Below are 24,235 nucleotides of genomic sequence, written 5' to 3' on the forward strand. Positions count from 1 at the left end.
CCTTCGAGTGGTATGGCGGATACTTGGAGCTGTGTGGGGTGCTGCATTTAAATGCATTTGAATGCATTTATTCAACCGAAAGACAAGACGTCCCATTCGGGCCAGAGGAGGGAGGTGATAGACCAGATCTGCACCCACCAAAGGATTGAGGGACCCCCTGGACCCCCTGGTGTTCCATTCGTACCAGAGGAGAGAGGTGACAGACCAGTACCCATTATTTGATTGAGGGACCCCCTGGAGGACATCAACATTCCACCTGGCTGTTCCCACTTCAGACTTCCAGCTGGTCTTGGATTCCTATATGCACATATTGATTGCGCTTCTGGTTAGTAGGCAATCTTACCATTCTTTCACTGGACACTGCATTGGATTTCATAACAGAACTGTCACATCAGCACTCCTTATATTTATTAAGGAGCTTGTCTACCTAAGACTGTATTCATTAGTTTTTTATTACTTTAGCGCTGCACTTTATTTCTTTGTTTTTCTTGCTATTGAAAGGTTTTGTGGTTCCTTTTATCAGTGCATTTAGCTGCTTACGTGTGTGCTCGCTAGGCCTCCACATTTTTTGATGTTACCAGTACAGATGGCATGTGTGGAATATCTCTGGCTGCTTTGAAATGTTTGTAAATGGTTTACCAACTGTAGAAATAGACTTGTATCTCAAGCACCTCATTGGTTTTGACACTTTTCACAAATTCTCTCTCATTGGTTGAAAAGGCACACTTCAGGACTGGGTGACAGCTTATCAAATGACTTTAGCAGGTCATGTGACTGCACTTTCCTTCTAACTATTTGCAATGTTAAATCCCTAGTCAGTAATTTGCTGCTTTACCAGATTTACACTAGCAGAGCACAATCCACATTCCTCATCCTAATCCTAAAATCCAACCCAGCCCACAGTGTTATGCCCAGGGGCGGACTGACCATTTGGAAACTTGGGCACTGCCCGAGGGCCCGGGGTCAGTAGGGGGTCCCATGAGATGCCCCTGGTACCTTTTTCATAGGCTTTTTTGAGTTTGGGCAAGGACACAGGGGCCCCATGATCCCCTATTGCCCAGGGGCCCCATGAGTTGTCAGTCTGCCCCTGGTTATGCCTGTATATCCCCATTGACTTCTCTTTATTTAACACAGCAGAAATAGCTCTGAAGCCGAAGTGCTCCTATTGCTTAGAAAGATTGTTTAATATTTTCTTCAAAAAGTGCATACATTTTGTTGGTATCTAATTCTTATTTACAACAGTATCAGATGTAATGTTGCTTTTCAAATAAACCCCTAAGCGATATCTCTAAAAATCAGCATTATCTACTGCTATACAAATAAACAATGGATTATAAGTTTTTATGGCCTCATTTACTAGCCTGATAGTTATCATCTGGCCAAAGCACAGGTGTCATAAGAGAAGTACAGATGGATCACTTATTACCAAATAAAATGGAACATACCACTTAAAAAAGACACAACTACAGTGACATAAAATAAAAGTATTCAAATTAACCCAATTTCTGCCACCTATTAAATGTTTTTATTTTTTACACGTCTGGCTGCATGCTATGTAGTAGAGGTGATTTGAGTGTCTATAAATCAGCCTAACCACTTCTACATAGAGGATATTATGGTTTGGCATTGTGGTTTAATCAACACAAACTCATCTTTTATTGTTTGTGTTTGTCTGCACTAAAATTAATTTGAATGTTTACATACAGTTAGGACCACATATATTTGGATACAGGCACAATTTTAGTTTTTTTATCAGGTATTTACCAAAACATATTCAATCTATAGTTATATAATGGACATGGGCTGAAAGTGCACACTCTCAGGTTTCATTTGAGGGTATGTTCATCCAAATTGGAGTAAGGGTTTAGGAATTAAAGCTCTTACGAGTAGCCATCCTCCTTTTTTCAAGGGACCAAAAGTAATTGGACAATTGAATCAAAAGCTGTTTCATGGCCAGGTGTGGGCTACTTCTTCATTATTTCTTCATCAATTAAGCAGGTAAAAAGTCTGGAGTTGATTCTAAGTGTGGTATTTGCATTTGGAATCTATTGCTGTGAACTTACATCATGCGTTCAAAGGAGCTGTGCATGCAAGTGAAACAGGCCATTGTAAAGCTTCACAAATTAAACAAATCCATCAGAGAGAGAGCAGCAACATTAGGAGTGGCCAAATCAACAGTTTGGTACAGTCTGAGGAAATCACAGTGGTCACATGATCAGAAAGCTCTTGATCACAAGTAGAGATCAGGAGCTTTCCATTAATTGTGTCAGGAGTGTGCACGGTGCGCTCTTGGCACAGTTCTGTTTTACTTTGGGTACACATATATGTGGCCTCTCTGCGCTGGCTGGCAGGAAGGAGTTAAAGGAGGATTTTATCTGTAAAAATAATTAAAAAGTTTTAGGAAAAGGGTTACAGCAAAAGGCAATTAGAAAGCTTGCGGAATAGAATAGGAGATGGAAGGAATAGATCAAGGAAGGACAAGCCATTTGAAAACAAGATACATAAAGACAATGATTCTTCTTTCTTATTTATCAGAGTTAACCTTTTAGTATTTGGGGATTGTAAAGATTATTATTAAACATTGGCCTATTTTACAAAGGTTTATAGGAAGGAGGGATCTTCCTAGGAATTTATTTATTTAATTTTTTTAATTTATTTTATTTATTTATTTTCATTCATTTATAATCACAGAAACAGGAAGAGGGGGAGGTGTTGTATAGCACCATGATCATGGTAGACACTATTTATCACATAGAACACTGATTGTACTTATACTATTTATGAGGAACACCCTTATGTTTTTATTGTTTCTACACATTCTAATTAGGGTGTGGTAGGTGTCAGCAGCAGTCCCTTACCATGGCACAGACCCAACCCCATATTCTCTCTATTTTACAAAGGGACAGGGTATTAGCACTTTTTCTCCCAAAACAACTCTAAAATGATTCCACAATATAGTGGATCCACCGGGTAATAATAAAGTGACTAGATTTGATGGCATTGGCTTTTGTTCGTGTATGAAATGCATACTGTGTAGAACAGTAAAAAGTAAAACAGTAAAAAGATATGGGAACGAAAAAGAAATCAAGAGCTGTACCTAGGACAATAGGTAGGAGTTATAAAATAAAGCAATTTAATACATGCAGTACTACCCATGTGACTTACGTACAGTATGAAAATTCTCATGTGGGGCTCAATATGTGAGTTTTACAACCAGGGACGGACTGACAACTCATGGGGCCCCTGGGCAATAGGGGATCATGGGGGCCCTGTGTCCTTGCCCAAACTCAAAAAAGCCTATGAAAAAGGTACCAGGGGCATCTCATGGGGCCCCCTACTGACCCCAGGCCCTCGGGCAGTGCCCGTGTTTCCAAATGGTCAGTCCACCCCTGTGTACAACACATAAGTTGCATCAGAGGATAAGGGAGTATTTAAACATTTTCTGGTTTCTATAAACATAATTTGTCTGTTTATTTTGCCAAAACAATGACACCGGTGCAGCTGTGCATGGTAGATAATCAGCTTCTAACTTTGGCTTGTTCATTTAAGTTTTGACAAAAAAAACCTGAAAGCTGATTGTTTTCTGTGATGAATTGCAGCAGATTTTGCAAGCTCTAGTTTTAGTAAATAATCCCCACTGTCGCAGTGCAATATCAGTGTGCATCTAGTTGTTTGAAGTCTATACTAAACAGTGAACATTGGGTGGGCAGCGGTGGTCTTACACTAAATGTAGCATAAAGAGGAGGGAGTCCCCTGACATGAGATGTGTTCATTACGATTGTGGGGTCTTTGAGGAGTTATCTGGTCTGATACTATTTTGTATATTAAGCATTGTGCCATTGACTGCTATTTGTCAGTTGTTAAGTTTTGAATAAAGGATTCCAAGATGTCAAACAATTTTTGAACCTGAGTGTCTGATGCCATAAGGAATGCATAGGTCAATTTTCTATGGATAATAAGATGAAAGGAGGGTCAAGGTAAATCCATTATACTAAAAGGATATTCTTATTTTTTTCCTATTGTTTAGCTTGTAGTTATGTCAACCTGAGCTAGTACATCACTCTACTGTAATCCAGAACTGTTGAATCCTTGGTCAAAATGAGTGAAATAAAGCCTTATCAGAGTGTCCACTTTTAAAGAATGTGCAAACCCAACATTTCATATTCCTGATATGTGCCTGTTGTACCATGTACTTGAGTGAAAAAAAAGTTTCCTATTCTCTTTGTATTGCATTCTTTGTGTGGACTCCCTGGTGATCCTACCAGTCTCCTGGATTTCCTATTAAAAACTGACTACACTAGGCAGAAGAACACACCCTGGTCAGTTCTCTAGCTATGCTGAGAACTCAGCCTGCTCTCTTCCAATGATTAGACTCATCCTGACATGTCCCCTGCACAGCCATTCACTGAGAAGATCAGTGTGCTGATCTTTTTCCTCCCCCAGCTCCTATTCAGCTGAGAACAGAGGGAATGTGATTACTTATTTAAAAAAAGGGGAAAAAGGTATTTATAATGTTTTTTGTATTTCAATGGTTTTTATTAATTTGTAACAGTTTAACACAGGAGCAACAAATCACGCCCACGCAGGGGCTATCAATAGCACATAAAAAATTAGAAAATTAGAAAAATCAGTGCTCTAATACCAACAGAGCATTTATAATGTTTTCTATATCTATGCACAAATGTTTTGCCATTCATTTCTATTGCCTTTCATTTCCATATATCAGACATGGTATCGCAAAGTTGTAAATGTACCAGCAGGATATTGTTTGTCATGCAAAGGGGTTGGAGAGTTCAAGGGAGTTTGTGTTGCCTGGGTGTTGCTACTGATGCTGCTTCTGAAGAAATGTGTTAAACTAAGGAGAATTTCCCTCTTTTCTTTTTAATGTGTCATTATGAAGTAATAATTGCCCAGTGTTTCTGAGAAGGACATGATGGTGGAAGGAGATTTGGTACCATCCTCAATGGGAAAAAGCTGTATCACCTTTTATTAATTATATTACAGTTCAATAGCATCTGGCCATCCCTAAAAAAAGGGCACCAAAGGGTCAAAGGAAGCACTTTGAAACTGTGGTTCTCCGGCATGTGGTGGATATTTATTGGACATATTGGCTTGCTACTGGTTCCAGTAAACAGATATATCCACTTATTTTGGACTGCCCTTATTGCGCTTCTTGCAATGTTATCATTTAGTTTATATGCATTGGTTCATATTTTATGTATGTAGTATTTTAAATACACAGAAGATACTCTAACCAGATTGGTTGCTAATAGTTATGGGTATCATAAATACACTTGTTAATATCACTGCTTAATTTTATTTTTTATAAATAAGGTTTTTATTCCCTGTTACAGAGAAGTGCATAAATGATATGAGACAAGTTGTTATTTATGAATTGTTTATTGATTATTAACTATTACAATTTAGTACTGTGCCTTAGAAACATTGCAGCTCTTCTGGGGATTTTCAGAACAATACAGATGATAAGCAATCCAATAGGAACCACAGAACACAGGACAACTTTTACCCTTTTTAAAATTTCTGTTCTCTCTCTTGTAATGATGTAGTTGAATCTTACTTATTTTGTTAAAATCCATAATAATAGTAATGTTTCAAATTGTCTTGCTGCTCAAAATTATTTAAATGTCAATTTTACTTTTTTCTAGTTTGCTCTGAGTGCCAGTTGCCTGGTGACATTTGGGCAGAAGAGCAATTTTTCTCATGGGCACCAATGCACACTCATGAGGACACTGGTTGCCCTCCTGATAAAGCCATTTTGTGAGTCATGTTGGCATTGCTACACAATAGATCCTCACAATAACATTTGTTTTAGTCACAGCTAGAGATGTAACATTTCTGGAAATTTTGAAGCCATGGAAAAAGAAAATTTTTTTCCCTGTTTATTTCCGGAAAAAAATTTACATTTTTGGAAAAAAATTAAAAAAAAATTAGTGTTGAGTAGTTTTATAAATTGAAAGTAATTTTGATACACTGTAAATTGCAGCTTTACTCTCAACAGAAATTGCACTGTGGAAATGCTTCCAAACTCTAGATCACGGTTTCTCAACCTTTTTACCTTTGAAGAACGCCTGGCAAAAAGTCTGAGATCTCAGTGAGCCCTTGAAATAATTTTCATATGTACAGCTCATTGAACATTGATGCGATCAGCAAGCTGTAGATCTAACAACAATTAATCTTAGAAAGAGCATTAAACAATAGAATGAATATTCAAACTTACCTCTTAAAACTTGTGCTTCTTTTTTTTTGCACAGATGCTAAATTCTGGGAGAAACATGAGATAAGCAGTGCAGGGGGCCAGGAGAGAACAGTATAGGGGAGCCAAGAAGGAACAGTATAGGGGGGCCAGGAGTGAACAGTATAGGCAGCCCGTAGAGAACAAAGGTCCCCAAGGTGTTCCACCACAATCTGCCTGTCCATCAGGAGGGGTACAGGGGGGCCAGGAGGAAACAGTACTGGAGGGCACAATACTGGGGTCTGTAGTGGTTTTCGTCATGCAGAATAGCTCAGGAAAGCTACTGGATTGTAACTGGTACACTTATCCCCACCTGCCCTCCACTCTCGTTCCTCCCAAGTGATGTTGCACACAGGCACCTGGAAGAGACAGGAGGGGAATGTCGTCTTGGATCGGTGCAGGACAGTGATGCAAGCTGTTTTCCTCTGCGGCTCTGTAGCTTGACTGTCAACTATGTGGGGATGTGATCTACCCATATTCTGCTTGTGATGTATGGGCAGATTGTGGCAGAACCCCTGGGGACCTCTTGCAGAGCCCTGGTTGAGAAGCACTGTTCTAGATGTTGGTCTCACCATTTTACTGAGAGAAAGAAAAGAAAAACCAATTTACTGACCAGACTATTGGTAAACATTACACTGTGATTGTGGAGCACATCAACAGGATGTTTTAAAAGTTATAAAGATAAACTAATTTGTCAAGTTTTCCCTTACCTGTCAATTAAGGCCTGACTGGAGGGCAGAAGCTATGATCTACTGTATCCCAAAAATCACCCAACTGTAGGAGATACAGGATGGATTTTCCCTGCAGTGCCCCCTAGTGGCAAAACGTACTTTGAATTATAAATGTTTCATTGAGTCATTTAGGAAAAGGGAGAAGCTAAGTAATACAGCCATATGCATGGGAGGTCCAGGTGTTTTTTGCAAAAGGGGGGCAGAAATTTGACCATATTTATTTATTTATTTCCGACTGAAAGGAATCTTGTGAGTCCAATGGGAAGGGCCCTGAATAGGTACAGAAGCTTTGGGAGAGCATTCATCTTTATAGCTGTAACTCTGCCCAGAAATGAAATGTGATATGTACTCCATATCATGCTTTGATATGGATTTTGGAAATGATCGAAGGGTAGTTTTTGGAGAACAAAGATTGTAAGGTAGGGGTCAGTGTGATTCCCGGATAATAAAAAAATATCGTAGATCATATAAAAGGGAAGGAGGACTTCAAGGCTGCCATTGAGGTTCAGAGAAGATAATAGACATGGCCATTTGGTATTATAGGGATAGTCCAGATATCATTGAGAATTCTTTCAAGACTTAGTAATAAGTTAGGCAAAAAAACCCAGCTGGGTCATAAATAGAAGAATAACAGTTTGTATTGAGTGTGAAGGGTTAAATAACCTACTATAGTAGGTTATAGAATTTAACAAATTATTTGTAATATAGAGTTGAAAAGCAGTCAGGACCTGGAGCAGAATTCCATTTAAGGGGTTTAATATTATTTAACATCCCCTCTTCTGTGCTAGGAGCATTCCAAATATCCTGTTTGGAGTGGGAGAGGGTAGGGATTGGAAGGTTTGCATAGCACGATAAGGTAGAAAAGGAAATATAAGATGGAGGTGAGGAAAGCAAATTTGAATAGAAGTTTTCAAAAATCTTAAGAATGTGTTGGGGGAGAGTAACCATTTGTCCTGGTGCATAATTTATATATGTGCATTGGTTTTAAAGTTTCATTCAATTTGCAAGCAAACATCACTGTATATGAATTGCTAGTGAGAAAATAATTGGCCTTTGACCATCTCAAGGCTTTTTCTGCTTTATTGGAGAGTAGAGAGTCTAATTCTAACCATTTCTGAGAGATTAATTGTGCCACTGATGGAGAGTGAGTGTTGGCATAAGATTTATATAATTCATCCAATTCTTTAGTAAGGACAAATATTTTATGCCTGGACTCTCTGTTCTGAGCTGAGGCTAGTTGGATGAGACATCCATGAATTGCAGTTTTATGAGCTGTCCAAAGGCTGTCATTTATGTGAAAATATTCTTCTAAGACTGTAACCACTGCATGTTCACGAAGTGGATCTGAAGGAAGGGACTCGTTAAGCTGTCAAGAATATGGTGTAGAGGATAAGCCAATCTGTTTAGTATGAAACCAGACAATATGGTGATCAGACCATGCACAAGGATATATGGGCGCTTTGTGAGAATTGGACAAAATAATAGGTGTACAGAAAAAATAATATATTCTTGCGTATGTATCATGTGGATACAAGTAAAATGTATACTATATTCACATGCTCCAAAATTATGGGTATGCCTAAGGGGTAATCATATGCATAGTGTAAAAAGGCTTTTTGGTCCTGTCTTCTTTGATCCTCCCCTTCTTTTGCTGTCCTTAACCCATCTGCCATAGTTAGAGCAGCAGTGGCAAGTCTGCCCATGCTGTTTGGTGTGTATTGCTATCTTTAGGGTGCATGTGATCGGCATAGGGCCAATCAGCCAGACAGAGGGTCAGGGGTTATGCAGCCTCACAGGGGAGTCAGAGGAGAATGAAAACTCTTCCTAAAAAATTAACCAGTGCTCGGCTGGACACTGATAGACGTCACAAGACTGCTATATACTGCTACTGAGAAAAGGTATTTAGCAGTTTATATTTAATAAAATAATTGCAATCCCATGCTCTGTGTACTGTGGGAGACCAGATATAGTGAATGCAGGGTCCTGGGTTTAGTAACACTTTAAATGCTCTCTACCTTTAGCTTTCTGATTTCTGTCACCAATTTGAAGACACAGACAAGTCCTGCCTCTGCACTATTTGGTCACAAAAACTGTATCTACAGCACTCTGTAAACCTAAAAATAAACAAAGGCTGACTTTTATATTTAACCACAAAGCCAGAAAGGTTTATTACCCAGGTTCAAAGCAAACCATACTTCACGCATATGTCATGACAATTTTTCATAGAGTGCAGAAGGATTAGAGCCCCTGCCTCATTTTTACTGCCATCTGGGGCTTAGTTACAGAGATCTCGCCTCAGTGATTGTTTTGCTAACAATGTTGTAACACATGGGAAATGAGGGAAACTCTCCAACAACAACAGAGGCAGAAATAAAAACAATGTTTAGCAGTGTAAGGGAAGGTCATAAGCCCTGTCAGATTTTTATTGTTGCCAGTTATTCTCACATCTTGTCTGGTAAAATTGTTTTTAGCTGAACAGAAGTAATGGGAAATCATGCTAACTACACAATTAATAGGGCTAATATATACAGGAGTTAGAATCCTTTCCTACTCTGCCCCCCAAAAATATGCAAATATATCCTTATGTATAAACTTTAAATTTGACTTTGTAACCCTGAATCAAACAACATCAGCTGCTGTCATCAATGCTCAACAGTGTGATACCACAGTTCTTCAAGCCACATCCTGAGATTGCTAATGGACTAAATATTTTTAAAAACAACATTTCCACACTGTCCTTGAATAGCTTTGTGGAGGATAATGTAATAGAAAATTTAGATGTGAAAAACTGTAATGTTACTCTATGCTGTGTGTGAGGCACATGTAACTAATGCTGGGGTGATGTTACAAGCAAGCCGAAGGCTACTTTCACTGATCTACCACAAAAACACAGCATAAACACATAGGCACCTTTGCCGTGCTTTCTGAGCATTTGTGACTTACAACTGCACCAAAAACACTTCTCAGAGGTGTTTTTGAGGTGCTTTTCATGCGCTTTTCAGGCGTTTACCATTGATTTCAATGGGAAGAGGCATTTTTGGGGCTTTTATTTAACTCCCCAAACATGCCCCAAAAATGCTACAAGCAGGAGTTTTCACACCAAACCACAAGTGCAATGCCTCAGTGTGAAAACATACATAGATATACAGTGCATTCACATACATAGGGAAGTGTTTTTCTTGAGCTTTTCATGTGCTTTTTTTAACTCAAAAACTCTACAAAAACTCCTCAGTGTGAAAGTAGCATAAGAATGTTGTTGGTGTAATCACCTCCAGACAGGGCCAATTCTGACACTTCTCTCATACATATAAAAATCTGCATTTTTTTAAAATAAAATTACTTAGAACCCTGTATATTTAAAAGTTGAGGCCCTGGAGAATAAAATGGCTGTTGTTGAGATTTTTTTATGTCATACAATATTTGCAAGATAGGCCCTCTTTATGGAGATATCTGGGGTCTAAAAGACCCCATATCTCTTGTCTGGCCTCCAAAGCATCTGATCAAAACAAGATTGGTTTGATCAGATCCTTTACAAGGCAATAATGGCTTGTAAACAAGGAGACCTGAACCAGAAGTGACAGCATTTTTAGGGCTTCCAGTTTCTAATGTCACAGAGGGGGAGGAACAATGGAAGTTCCTCTCACTCTGTGTAGCGCATCTTATGCAAGTGGTTGCATGGGTACCAAGCTCCCTGTCTTGTAATGGCAGTGGGTGGAACCACTTCCACCGCCTGCAAAAGTGATCAGGTGGCTGTATAGCTGCTTGGATCACTTTTACATGAAAGCCTGCAAAAGTGATCGGGCGGCTGTATAGCTGCTTGGATCACTTTTACATGAAAGCCTGCAAAAGTGATCGGGCGGCCGTATAGCTGCTTGGATCACTTTTGCATGAAAGCCCATCACCTGTTCTTAAAAAAATGATACCAGGATCATGACTGCAGCTGTAGCCATGATCGTGCTATCACTACTCCCTTACTAGAACACATACAGCAGACAGGAAGTGGTTAATAAAGGAGTCTAGGCTCTAAACGTATTCACCTAAGCTGACATATAGCTTGACCTCATTTAGCAAGATAAATGCTAATTTACTTAAAAAGTAATCTGGCTCTACCCTCTTGCTAAAAAAAATCAGATGAAAATGTAAATGACGCCTACTCCCACACCTTTCACACAGCTGAAAATCTAAGTTTTTGGCTGTGCCTGAAACAAAAACAAATCTAAAGATTATTATTATTGTACAAAATTTATATAGTGCCAACAATTTGCTCAGCGCTTTACAATAGAACAATAGAAGACAATATAGCAACAATACAGTTCAATACAAGAGGGTCAGGAGGGCCCTGCTCCTTGGAGTTTACAATCTAAGATGACAAATACTAGACACTTACCCACAGGACCTTCACAGGACCATCCCCATGTCCACCGCCCTCAGTGGATGCTATGAAAAAAAACACAGAAAAAATATCAAGCATGGCATGAAGAAAAACATTCAAATGAGTACTCATGTTCTGCTGCATTATGGCCTTCAAATTGTTACATACATTTCAAAACAATAGGTGCATACCTAATCAGTTTTGGACACTAGGCATGCTACGCAGGGCATATTTAGGTCCTCCCTTTTAGCCCACTGTTGCACTTCACTTTGCACTTAACAGCAATTCCTGACTGACAAAATTACAGCCAAGAGTTGCTGTGTAAATACAGCAGCTATAATTACTGCTGCCAAAAAGCATACCATCTGGAAAAGTATTTAAAAACACTGTTCAGGCCAAGATCAAGAAATAGTAAGTAACATTGTTACTTTTGTGTCTAGTCTGTTGCATTTACCTGCACAGGGACGATCTTCAATCTGCATATGTCGGTTAAAGCAAAGTGGCAAGAAAAAAAAGTGTTTTTGTAAATACAGTTTGTTCCTACACAACTCTTTATTGGCCTTACTAATTTCCTGCTGATTTTTTTTCTATTTTTCTAAACTTGAATATTTAATTTTTTTTCATCTTTATTCATTTTGTTTAAAAATGTAAGTGTCATGTTTAAAAAGCCTTTTTTTTCTTTTGTAAATAACGTTGCAATGCTTTGTATCATAATCATAATTTTAGGAACATTTTAAACAGGATAAAGTATAAAACACATTTACTACTTTTTATCTACATTAACAATGATCAAAGTAGAAAAAAATGTGGGGTTTTTTTTTAGTTTTCTTACTTTTTTGTCAATGGATTGCGTACAAAATAGAATCATCTTAGCAAGGCAATGGGGAAGATTTACTAAACTGGAGACTACAAAATCTGATGCAACTCAGTTTACAGGTTTTATTGTCAAAACTTAATTGAACAAACTGAAGTTAGAGGCTGATTGGCTACCATGCACAGCTGCACCAGATTTTGCACTCTCCAGTTTTAGTAAATACCCCCCCCCCCAATATTTCCAACGAAAACCTTGTTTGTCCTAAAAAAAAGCATATATGTGCTAATTTTATTATCTTAAAGCGGTAGTAAAGTCTCTATTCGAAACTAAAATAATGTGCTCCCCTGGAGGTTTAAGCCATAATATACTAGTATGCATTGCATACTAGTACATAATGAGAGCCTTACCTAAAAACGGAGACCTCAAACTCTGGGCTGTCATGGCTCCCAAAGAGACCTGGGCGCTTCTATGTTAACACGGTCCTACTTCCGGGTTCCGAATCTTAGGCCACTTGATTGGCCAGGCTGCAGTGTCATCACTCCCACACATGCTCATGAGACTCACACCGTAGTGGCATGCAGAGTGGACCATACATGCGGTATGAGCTGCGCATGCGCAGCTCAGATCTCATTACCCGCTGACAGGCAAGGGGGGGCATTTATGACAGAAGAGACCTCTAGGGTCTCTTCTATTATAAAACCCCTGCCTTGTCAGTGGATTTTTAAAGAGTTTATTACCACCAATGGTATTGGCAAATACACAGACCTATCACAGAACTGTATAATTTGCTCTGGTCCATTGTGAGTGTACAGGTATGAGAGCTGAGCTGGTTAAGCAGACAAAGCTAAGTAGCATGATTCTGACCAAAATTATGGCTTCCCAAACTTATTTGCTAAATGATGCTTATTCCCTCCTTTCTCATTAGTGTCAGTATGGAAAACTAGCTAGAGGAAGGGGACTAATATGTACTTGGGACTAATGCATATTTCCCAAATTTCACAAGTTTTCAATGTTTAAAAAAGGTGCAATGATGAAATTTAGGCCTTCACCTATTTTACTCAAAAGACTATATATGTGCTACTTGATTGTACACAGTCCTCCCTCATGCAGAGAACTTGAGAGTACAGCCATCCCCACTTCTCAGCTCTAAATATCATTAGACAGTAAGGCTGGAGCGTGAGGCTGCACATGGATGGAGCAGTGGAATACAGTTAATACAGGCACCCACTTGTGCTCATTTTAATAACTGATTTTAACCACTTCAATACTGGGCACTTCCCCCCCTTCTTGTCAGCACTGTCACACTTTGAATGACAATTGCGTGGTCATGCAACACTGTACCCATATGACATTTTTATCTTTTATTAGACTGATAGAGCTTAGTTTTGGTGGTATGTAATCACTACTGGTTTTTCTTCTGCTAAACAATCAGAAAAAGACAGAAAAAAATGTTTCTGTTAAAATCTTTTGCAAATAAGTAATTTTTCATCTTCACTGATGTGCTCTGATGAGGCTGTACTGCTGGGCACTGATGAGGCTGCACTGATGGGCACTGATGAGGCTGCACTGATGGGCACTGATGAGGAGGCAGTGATGAGGCTGCACTGATAAAGTGGCACTGATGGGCACCAATAGGCAGCACTGATGAGCACAAATAGGCAGCACTGATGGACACAAATATATACTGCACTGATGGGCACTGGAAAGCTGCACTATTGGGCACTGATGGGGCTGCACTAATAATCAGGGCAGTGATCACTGTCCTGATTATCAGAGTAAACCGTGTACTGACAGTCTTGCCCATAATAGGCTTTCCTTTCCTCACACAGCATGAGAGGAAAGGACTGCTAATAAACGGCAATTCTGTTTACATGTGACCAGCTGTGACTGGACACAACCGAATGCATGGTAAAGAGCTGTTGTGATTGACCCTCGATCTGTGATCAGCTGTGTCCAAAGGTCACAGAAATCACAGAGCATGCCCGATAAGTGCGGGATATAGTACTTAAGTGGCCTGATAAGTGGCTATAGCACAAGCAGCAAGTAGTTAAAAAATGGGAGTATTTATTCCTATTGCCTCCTTTTGGGGTCCATTATAGCAAACCCCCCATCTAGACATGGAGATTGGACGACCATGAGTGCTTTATGACCTTTCCAGAGTGGACGCAGCACATTGACATCAAGATGTATATCTTCCTAATGAAACTCATAGCAAAACACATTGAAGAAATTAACATTAACATTTATGAACATATCTATCTGAAATTAGAATTTACTGGATACCTCTGAATAATACTTTAACAGATTGTATATCACTTGTGGGTAATATGTAAACCACCCAGCATTTTTATGTTGATGGATTTTAATGTATAATACATATTATAATAAATTATCTTTTTTTAAATATACTGTGACAGTGTTGTGCCCTGCCACAGTGTAAAAATGGTTCTGTAGCACGCAGGATTCTCATCCAGGCAGGTTGAGGGGCTCCCAGGTGTTTTTAACTGAATTTCCAGTTTCCCCATTGGTTAGTAAAACCCATTTTTGTACCTGGAGTCCAGAGACTTCATAGATACTTGGGAGGGATAAAGTCTCCTATTCTTGGACCAAATGTGTGCAGAGCTTTTAGTAGAGTCAGGACTACAGTTCTGGGCTCCACCCAGCAAACAAAAGAGAACTCTGCTGAGGAGTCAGGAGGGCTCCACCTAGGAGACAGGTTTGAGCTAGAGCATATGTTCAATTACGTTAACCCCTTCGCATCTAAAGGTAAAACAAATCTTAATGTCTGAATAAAAGTTTGCAACTTTGACCGTACATATCATCACAGCTACTTTTTGTATCCAGGTGGATTATACGTTGTTTTTTCAACACAAATTGGGTTTTCATTTGTTAGTAAATGGTTATGGATATCTCCTGAATTTGTTTTTATTATCAAAGAAAAACTGGCCCAAAATAGAAAAAAAAAAGTTTAAATTTAGCTGTGTGTTTCTTGTTACTACAATAACCTACCACCAAAGAACAACCCAAAATAAATTTTCGAGCTCCTGACGATCGCAGTGATACCACAAATGTAAATGTTGTTTGTACCCGTAGTACAGCCCAGAAACAATAGTGCGCATTTTGTTAAAACACTAACACTGACACTAACTGCCACTGATACTAATTTTAAGAAATAAAAAAAATCCTGACCTTGGATCCTGAACTTGACCCAAACACTAACCCTGGCACTGACTTAGATCAAACGTTGATCTGGGTGTTTTTTCTTGATTTTTTCTTTTATTTTTTAATATTTATTTATTTTTATTTTTTTACACACTGTTGTTTTTTTTCTCTCTTTCTGTGTACGGAGAGAGGGAGATACAATGTATCTCTCTCCTCCATTCAGAGAGAAAGAAAACACGAGTGCGAGCTTCACAGTAACTGAGCCAATCAGAGGATATCACAACGATCAGGTGACCGAGAAACGGGAGTTTCAGGTCCTGATCATTAGTACGGGACCTGGGGCTCTCCAGCCAAAGACAGATACGCAAATATGTGGCCCCACAGAAAAAAACCCAGTTCTTTGTGGCCGCATGTTTGTGTGATGATGGCAGTAAAGGGTTATTTACATTGAGCAATGCAAAAATGTTCCCCTTAACCCACTGCATGCCTCACTTTCCGCTATACCTAAAACTAATGATCATTGATGATCGTTATTTATTCATCAATACTGATATTAAACTATTTTCCAATGTTCCAAAGAGTTTTTTATTAAAGATATGTTTATAATATGTAAAAAAGCTAGGTATTATAAATTCTGATGGGGTAAACATGCACATAGCAATGTACAGTATGTCACATCCACGAAGGCTGTATTCAAATTGATCCACAAATTATGGCATGGGTGGGGATATTTGTTGCCATATTAACTGGGAAATTGTTTTTTAATGGTAATGTAACAAGGGAAACATACTTCTGTATGTTATAATGTTCTGTCTCATTCAACTCATTGTATATCCATTCAACATCAACAGTTGCCTATACAATGACAAAGATATTCATTTTTAAGACTCTTTACAATTTATTTTACAGAACAATTATTTCCTGTTTTGGGGCAAATATTACTTACAAAATAGGAACAGTACTTGGTTTGAATATTGCCCTATCATACGCAGGCATGTTTATGGATGTGTTTGAAAATCTCCATATCTACATGCTTTTAGTATGCCAGTGCGACATTCAACCCTTATTAACATTCCAAGACAGTATTAATCAGTAGAGATGAGCTCAAGGTTCAGTCTGAACAGAATTTCGGACTGAACGTTCGCTGATCTGGTGTTCAGACCAATGCCCAAATGTTTACCTATTCAGTGGAAACTAAAACTCATATTTAATAGTGATATTACTTCTGCTATTACACTTGACATCTTCCTGCTGTCAATGGTTGTTAAGGATGCCAACAACCACTGATATAACTTCCTATTCCCTTACATGGCCAAAAATCTCTGGCCTTGCAAGCAAAGGGGCAGAGATACTTGAATAAAAAAAGGCTTGGGGTTCCCAAGTTGTAAATCTATTGTTAATTACATCAGCCAGTGATACAGATGCATGTCAATCACAATACCCGATGACCACAAACCTGCCAAAAGAAAAATAAAAACACAGCTGCTGAGACAAGCCGTGTGTTTTATTTGTCACCCACCAAAAGACAAGTCAGGTGTGGCCTGGTATGGTTGAAGGGGGGATAAATGATCATATCCCCCTTTCCTGGTCATCCAGGCTGCATGCTTGGATTAATGATATGGTATGGATATTTAGGGGGACCCATTCGATTTTTTTTCCATGCGGTCCCACTGTAAATTCATGTCCTTTAGATTGTAAGCTCCATGAGCAGGGCCCTCACATTCCTCAAGTACTGAAATGTATTGTAATTGTACTGTCTCCCTTATATTGTAAAGCGCTGTGCAAACTGTTGGCGCTATATAAATCCTGTATAATAATAATAATAATAATGTCAGACCCACAGGGTCTGTACCAAGGCATGTTATTTAAAGGGATTTGGCATTTTTATTGTTCCATGTTAGGAAAAAAATCACTCCTCCTGGCTAAATGGAACTTTTTTTTTTGTATTAGTATATGTTCCCCAGGGCAGTGTCCACCCTCCTTGCTAGTTTTGTTTGACACCCCCTTGCCTATTATCCCAGAAAATGGGTATTTTTGATTTGACAGCTTTGGCTCCCTTGGTTTTTATTCTTTGAAGATCCCCAAACCCTGCTTGAACTGAACCCAGGGCAGTTCAGCTTATCATTATTAATCACACAGATGAAAATATACAGTTACATAACATCTATGATTTCAAACAAACATCCTTGCTTGACACTTTGGTCAAGAGTTCTGGCTCCACATTAAAGACAGACTTATTTGTTAACCCAACAGATCGAAATTAGCTTCATTTAGATGAAAGTTTAAATCCCCCTACTGCCTTCAAGCTTATTGTACTTAGTCAAGATGTCCATGTTACAGGAGTAGTAAGTGATAAAAATCCATTGCAAGAGACAAAAGATGCCAAAAATACTACAGAGCAGAGAGTATCCACAGTCCTTAATGTGACAAGATGCAAAAAGGGTAAACACAAGGAAATTCAGCAGTATAAAAGAGATTTCCATTTGTTTGTCAAAATTGTACATTCTCCACTGAGACTATTTTTTTGGTGTCGTAATTTGTGTTTTTTTGGAAGGCTTATCCACAGATCTTGTAATTGTGGGTGCCTCCTGTACAGGTATTTTGTCACAATCTGTCCCTTCAGGACAAATTGGTTAGAGCTGACCTTCCACCTTTGGTGGAATAATAAAATATACTAAGTGGTACCCACAAACTGGGTTATTTTCCATGTTTATTATGTTCAGAATATTGTAATGTCACCAATGGTTCCTTTTTTAAGAACTTTGAGAACTTTGAGAAGTAATTTACCATTTCTAATCTTTTGATACACCCATCAACATATCGTGTATTATGTATTTGGCAGAATGCCCTTGTGGGCATGCATACATGGAAGAGGCCACACAGAAGCCTGTGATAAGAGTGCACAACATTCTATAAAATCTAATCAGAACGACCTTCCAGTGGTCAGATATTTTCTGAAAGCAAGTCGTGCCTCTAAACAATTAAAATTTCAGGTGATTGAACATGTCCCCAAACCACATAGAAGAGGAGATAGGATTTTAATATTAAAAAATTAGGTATTTTGGATACACAACCTAGACCCATTAATCATCAAATCATGATTGTGATTTCTATCCCTTTTGAATGATCTTTTCTATAATATTTTAACAGCTTAGGGTAACATAGTAATTGTAATCTATTTAATAACTTAGCCCAGTTTCTTGGATAGGTCAGCTATGTTGAGTCATCTTTTTATCATTGCTATTCCTTTTCCTTTAAGATGGAACCATTGGAGTATTCAGGTGTTTTTATTAAAGCGGTATCAAACCTAAAACCAAAATTTAATATATTGCTGTTTACCATTCACTACATGTAGTGGCTACATTAGTTTTCTTTTTGTAGGCTTTTTTCCCCTGGTAATCAGGCCAATAACACACTCCCTCTATCATACAGACACCATACATGAGCATAGGAGGCATATTTGAACAGCAGCATCGCCAGTCCTGCAGGAGGGGAGTGTTAGAAATACTAGCAGATTTAAAAACAGTAACAAATTTAAGCTGAACTCCGGCTAATACTTTATAATCAGTTACAGTCAGGAATTTTTTTCAGCTGGAACATGCTGGAACTAAGACTGTATATCCAGCAAAGAGACAAGCCCCATATATCCAGCAAAGAGACATGCCCCATATATCCAGCAAGGAGACATATCCCATATATTTAGCAAATAGATATGCCCCATATACTTAGCAAGAGATATCCCCCATATATCCAGCAAAGAGCCATGCCCTATATATCCAGCAAGGAGACATGCCCCATGTATTTAGCAAAGAGATATCCCCATATATCCATCAAAAGAGACATCCCCCATATATCCAGCAAAGAGACAAGCCCTATATATCCAGTAAGGAGACATGCCCCATATATTTTGCAAAGAGACATCCCCATATATCCAGCAAAAGAAACATCCCAGTATATCCAGCAAAGAGACATGCCTCATGTATTTAGCAAAGAGACATCCCCATATATCCAGCAAAGAGACATGCCCTATATATCCAGTAAGGAGACATGCCCCATATATTTAGCAAAGAGACATCCTCATATATCCAGCAAGGAGACATCCCCCATATATCCAGCAAAGAGACAAGCCCTATATATCCAGTAAGGAGACATGCCCCATATATTTCGCAAAGAGACATCCCCATATATCCAGCAAAAGAAACATCCCTGTATATCCAGCAAAGAGAAATGCCTAATGTATTTAGCAAAGAAACATCCCCTATATATCCAGCAAAGAGACATGTCCCATGTATTTAGCAAAGGGGCATCCCCTATATATCCAGCAAAGAGACATGCCCCATATATCCAGAAAAGAGACATCTCCATACATCCAGCTAGCAGACAGTCCAATCCAGCTAACATACAGCCCAATCCAGCTAAGAGACAGTCCAATCCACAGTCCACAGTTGACAGAGTAGGAGATAGTCAGACAGATTGGGGTTGGGAATTCTATAGGATGGGAGAGGCTTTGAAGAAGTTCTGGAGGCGAGCATGGGAGAATGTGACAAGGGAACTTGTTAGGAGGTCTTGGGAGGAATGAAGATAGTGATTTGGTTGGTATTTTGAGACTAAGTTAGTGATGTATCTGGGGGCAGAGTTGTAGACAGCTTTGTAAACAGTTGTTAATATTTTGAATTTAATTTGTTGGGTGAGTGGAAGCGAATGCAGGGTTTGGCAGAGAGGGTTGGCAGACACAGAATGGTTGGTAAGGTGGATGAGCCTGGCAGCAGCATTCATGATGGACTGGAGGGGGGATAGCCTATGTAAAGGTAAACCAAAGAGGATGGAGTTGCAGTAGTCAAGGCGAGAGATCACCTGAGAGTGAATTAAGAGCTTTGTGGTGTCATTGGGTAGGAAGGGACATATTTTGGAAATGTTGTGGAGTTTGAGATGGCAAGTTCTAGAATGTGATTGGATGTGGGGCTGAAAGGAGAGTTCAGAGTCCAAGATTACACCTAGAACCCTGGCATGCGGGGACGGGTTGATGGTTGTGGCACTGATCTTGAAAGAGAAGTCAAGGGAAAGAGCACATGGGGAGGGGAGAAAATATTAAGAGCTCAGTCTTGAATAGATTGAATTTGAGGAAGTGGTGTAATATCCAGACTGATATGTCAGTCAGTAAGTTAGTGATATGTGAGGAGACTGATGTTGTAAGCTGAGAGGTAGAGAGATAAATATGGGTGTCGTCAGTGTAGAAATGATACTGAAAGCCATGGGAGGATATCAGCTGATGCAGGCAGGAGGCGTAGATTGAGAATAGTAGAGGTCCAAGAAAAGAACCTTGGGGACCCCGACGGAAAAAAGAAGAGGAGGAGGAAGTAGAATTGTAAGTGACATTGAAGGTGTGGTGGGATAGATAGGATGAGAACTAACGAAGAACACAGTCACAGAGACCAAAGGAGTAAAGTTTTTTGAGGAAGAGGGGGTGGTCAACCGTATCAAAGGCAGCCGAAAGATCCAGAAATGGGAGCACAGAATAACATCCATTGGTTTTAGCTGTTAGTAAATCATTTGTGAGATTTAGGAGAGCAGTTTCTGTAGAGTGTTGAGGGCAAAATCCAGACTGAAGGGAATCAAGAAGGTTACTCTTAATGAGGTGGTCACTTAAGTGGCTGTAGACCAGGCAGTTGGGAGGACAAGGGGAGCAAGATGATGGGGCATAGGTTGTTAACCATTAGCCGCCCGGCCAATGGCCGTTTGGCGGCTTTAAAAGTGTCTCTGCACTCCAGGTGCACGCCATTTGGCGTGCTCCCGCACATGCGCAGTTTGCGCTAATGCAGAGCGGCGCAGCAGTGCGATCTGTCACCGGCCGTGCACCTTGGACACGGCCGATGACAGATCCGAGTACCGGCTCCCGTTGCTGGTACCATGTGACCTGCTGTGACCAATCACAGCAGGTCACATGACAGTTGTATACAATTGATGGTCACAGCTAATCACATGCACATGTCATGTGATTAGCTGTGACCAAATCACAGCTAAGCACAAAAAAAAAAAAAAAAAAAAAAAAGCTGAATGAATCGATTTCATTCAGGTAAATGCTTGCTTATAGCAAGGTAATTCTTTGCTATAAGCAACTTGTGTAAAAAAAAAAAAAAAATACTGATCACTTCCCCAAAGTAGTACAATGTTACTATGGTAACATTGTACTACTTTGGTCATAGTAAAATATGAAAAAAAAAATCTTAAAAAAATAAAAAAAAATGTAATAAAAAATTAAATATAATAATAAAAAAAAAAAATTAAAAAAAAATATATATATATTTTTTTCATACTGTCACCAGTCAGTGTCCCTCTTCACCGCCATGCCAGTTATATGATGACACTGTACTGCACAGGTGACAGTATGTAAAAAAAAATAGTGAAAATAATTTTTTTAATTTTTTCATTTTCCAAAAAATTATGACAAAAAAATACAACTTCAAAAAACTCGCCATGCCTCTTATGAAGTACGTCGGACTGTCTACTCTGCAAAAAGGGGTCATTTGGGGATATCTGTACTATTCTGACATTTTTGGACCTCAAGAAATTAGATTGGCTGTCAGTACTTCAGGATTGATCAATATTCAGATCTATACCATAGTTTGTGAACTCTATAACTTTCCTACAAACTAAAAAATACATCCTAATTTGGGTTATTTTCACCAAAGACATGTAGCAGAATACATCTCAGCCTAAATTTATGAAGAACAATTATTTATTTGTAAACTTTTATAACAGAAACAAAGAAAAATTTTTGGTCTTTTTTTTGTTAATTCAGCAAAAAATAAAAACCCCAGCGGTGATTAAATACCACCAAAAGAAAGCTAGTTGTGTGAAGAAAATGATAAAATTTTAGTTTGGGTACAGTGTTGTATGACCGCGCAATTGTCATTCAAAGTGTGAGAGCTCTGAAACCTGAAAAATGGCCTGGGCAGGAAGGTGTAAAATTGCACGGTATTGAAACGGTTAAGATTGGTGGGGTCCATGGAAGGTTTTTTTAACTATGGGGGTGACTAGTGCATGTTTTAGAGTGTTTGGGAAGATACCAGAAGAGAGGGAGAGATTGAAGATGTGAGTTAGAGATTGTAGGATAGAGCCAGAGATTGACCACAGTATTTGAGAGGGAACAGGGTCCAGGGGACAAGTGGTCAGGTGGGCATTATAGAAAAAAGTTTAGCAACCTTGTCTATAGTAGCAGGGTTGAATAAGTGTTGAGTGTACCTGTGAACATGGGGTGTTAAAGTGTTACTAAACCCACAACAGTAAAATCAGTCTTTATATGTAGCAAAGCATGCTCATTATACTCATTGTGGAACTTCAGGGATTAAACATCTACATTGTGTAAAAAGGTTGTTTGATCCTGACTTCTCTGATACTCCCCTTCTTCCAGTGCCCCCCTCTTATTTCCTGATAAGACATATCATGTGGAGATACTCTGCACATGTTCAGTTTGGTGTGCATTGCTAGAGATGTTTTTTTTTCTTGAAAGAGTGCAAGTAATCAGCACAGGGCCAATCAGCACTACTCAGACAGAGGTCAGGGGTTCTGCATCCTCCTAGAGCAGGATAATAAAATAATTGCACTTCCATGTTCTGTGTACTATGGGAGACCAGATATAGTGATTGCAGGGTCCTGGGTTTAGTAATACTTTAAGTGGGGGGGGGGATATCTGTAGAGTATATCAAGCTTATTTTTGAAGTGCTTGGCAATCTCCTGGGCAGTAAGTGAGTTAGTAGGTGGAGATGGTGGAGGATGCAGTAAGGAATTAAAGGTAGAAAAGAGTTTACATGGACTGGATAAGACAGTGTTAGTGAGAATGATAAAATAGGTCTGCTTAGCAGCGTGGAGGAAAGAATTGTATTTTTGGAGGGCAGTTTTATATTGGTTGAAGTCTTTGTGAGACTTAGTCTTACACCACAGCTGCTCAAGCACCTACATTTTTTGAGACTTCTGGTGTCATCTGTTTGCCAGGATTGTAGGGGTCAGAGTGTGTGTAGTGAGAGGGGCACGCTTATGCAGGAAGGAGGGCAGGGATCTATTATAGACAGAAGTGGCTAGATTGGGGCAGGATGGGGTGATAATTTGTCATAGATGTGGTCAGTAGCAGAGTAGAGAAGAGAAGGTAAAGTTGTGAAAGTCTCTATGGGTAATTGTTAGGCAGTTGGAGGGAGAGGTGGTGGAAGACAGAGAGAGAGAGTGAAACTAATAAGGTGGTGATAAGAGAAAAAGTATTGTTGAAGAGGTTGGACAGAGTGCGTAGGTAGGAGAATACAGGGTAGAGAGTGTTGCCACCAGAGTGAGTAGAAACACCCATTGCTTCAGGTCAAATGAGGAGGTTAGACTAAGAAGTTTAGAAGTAGCATGACTGTTAGTATTAACAGGGTAGCCAGGCAGAGAAGTCATCAAGGAAAGTTGATAATGGTCCTGGAGGTTAGTGGATCATAGCAATTCTTAAAGTAACGAGAGAAAATAAAGGTATACAGCAAGCTTCAAACAATGAGAGGGACAGAAAATGAGGAGAGCGAAGAACCTGAAAGATGCTCTGTGGAAATAGGAAGATTCCCACTCCACCTCCCATGCATCCACTGGGTCTTAGGGAGTGAGTCCAGAGAAGGCCACCATGGGAGAGGGAAGCAGGAGAAGCAGTGTTGGATTTATGAAGCTAGATTTTGGTAAATTAAAGGAATTAGTGACAAAGAGGTCATGAACAGAGGTGGGCTAGTTGCAGACAGAGCAGGTGTTCCAGAGGGCACAGTAGGTTGGGTTTGAGAAGAAGAGGAATAGAAACTAAATTTTGTGGATTGTGGCTGCTGCCAGAGGATACAGGTACATGAGAGACTACATGCAGCACAGTGATGACATCACCACTTTTACAAGGTAAT

General features: G+C 39.3%; 1 long non-coding RNA gene across 10 annotated transcripts in view; it reads right to left on the bottom strand.

Annotated features, from left to right (window-relative positions):
* Positions 1–24,235, bottom strand: part of LOC149470366 (uncharacterized) — a 502,914-nt gene that overhangs the window by 140,152 nt on the left and 338,527 nt on the right. For all 10 annotated transcript variants that reach the window (XR_016309161.1, XR_016309158.1, XR_016309154.1 and 7 more), the window contains one exon: positions 11,372–11,421. This is a non-coding gene — a long non-coding RNA (uncharacterized LOC149470366). The remainder of the gene's footprint in view (positions 1–11,371; positions 11,422–24,235) is intronic.

Source organism: Staurois parvus, unplaced genomic scaffold (genome assembly GCF_062004578.1).
Source record: "Staurois parvus isolate SC_StPar_1 unplaced genomic scaffold, SC_StPar_1.0 ptg000048l, whole genome shotgun sequence".
NCBI classification, from domain to species: domain Eukaryota; kingdom Metazoa; phylum Chordata; class Amphibia; order Anura; family Ranidae; genus Staurois; species Staurois parvus.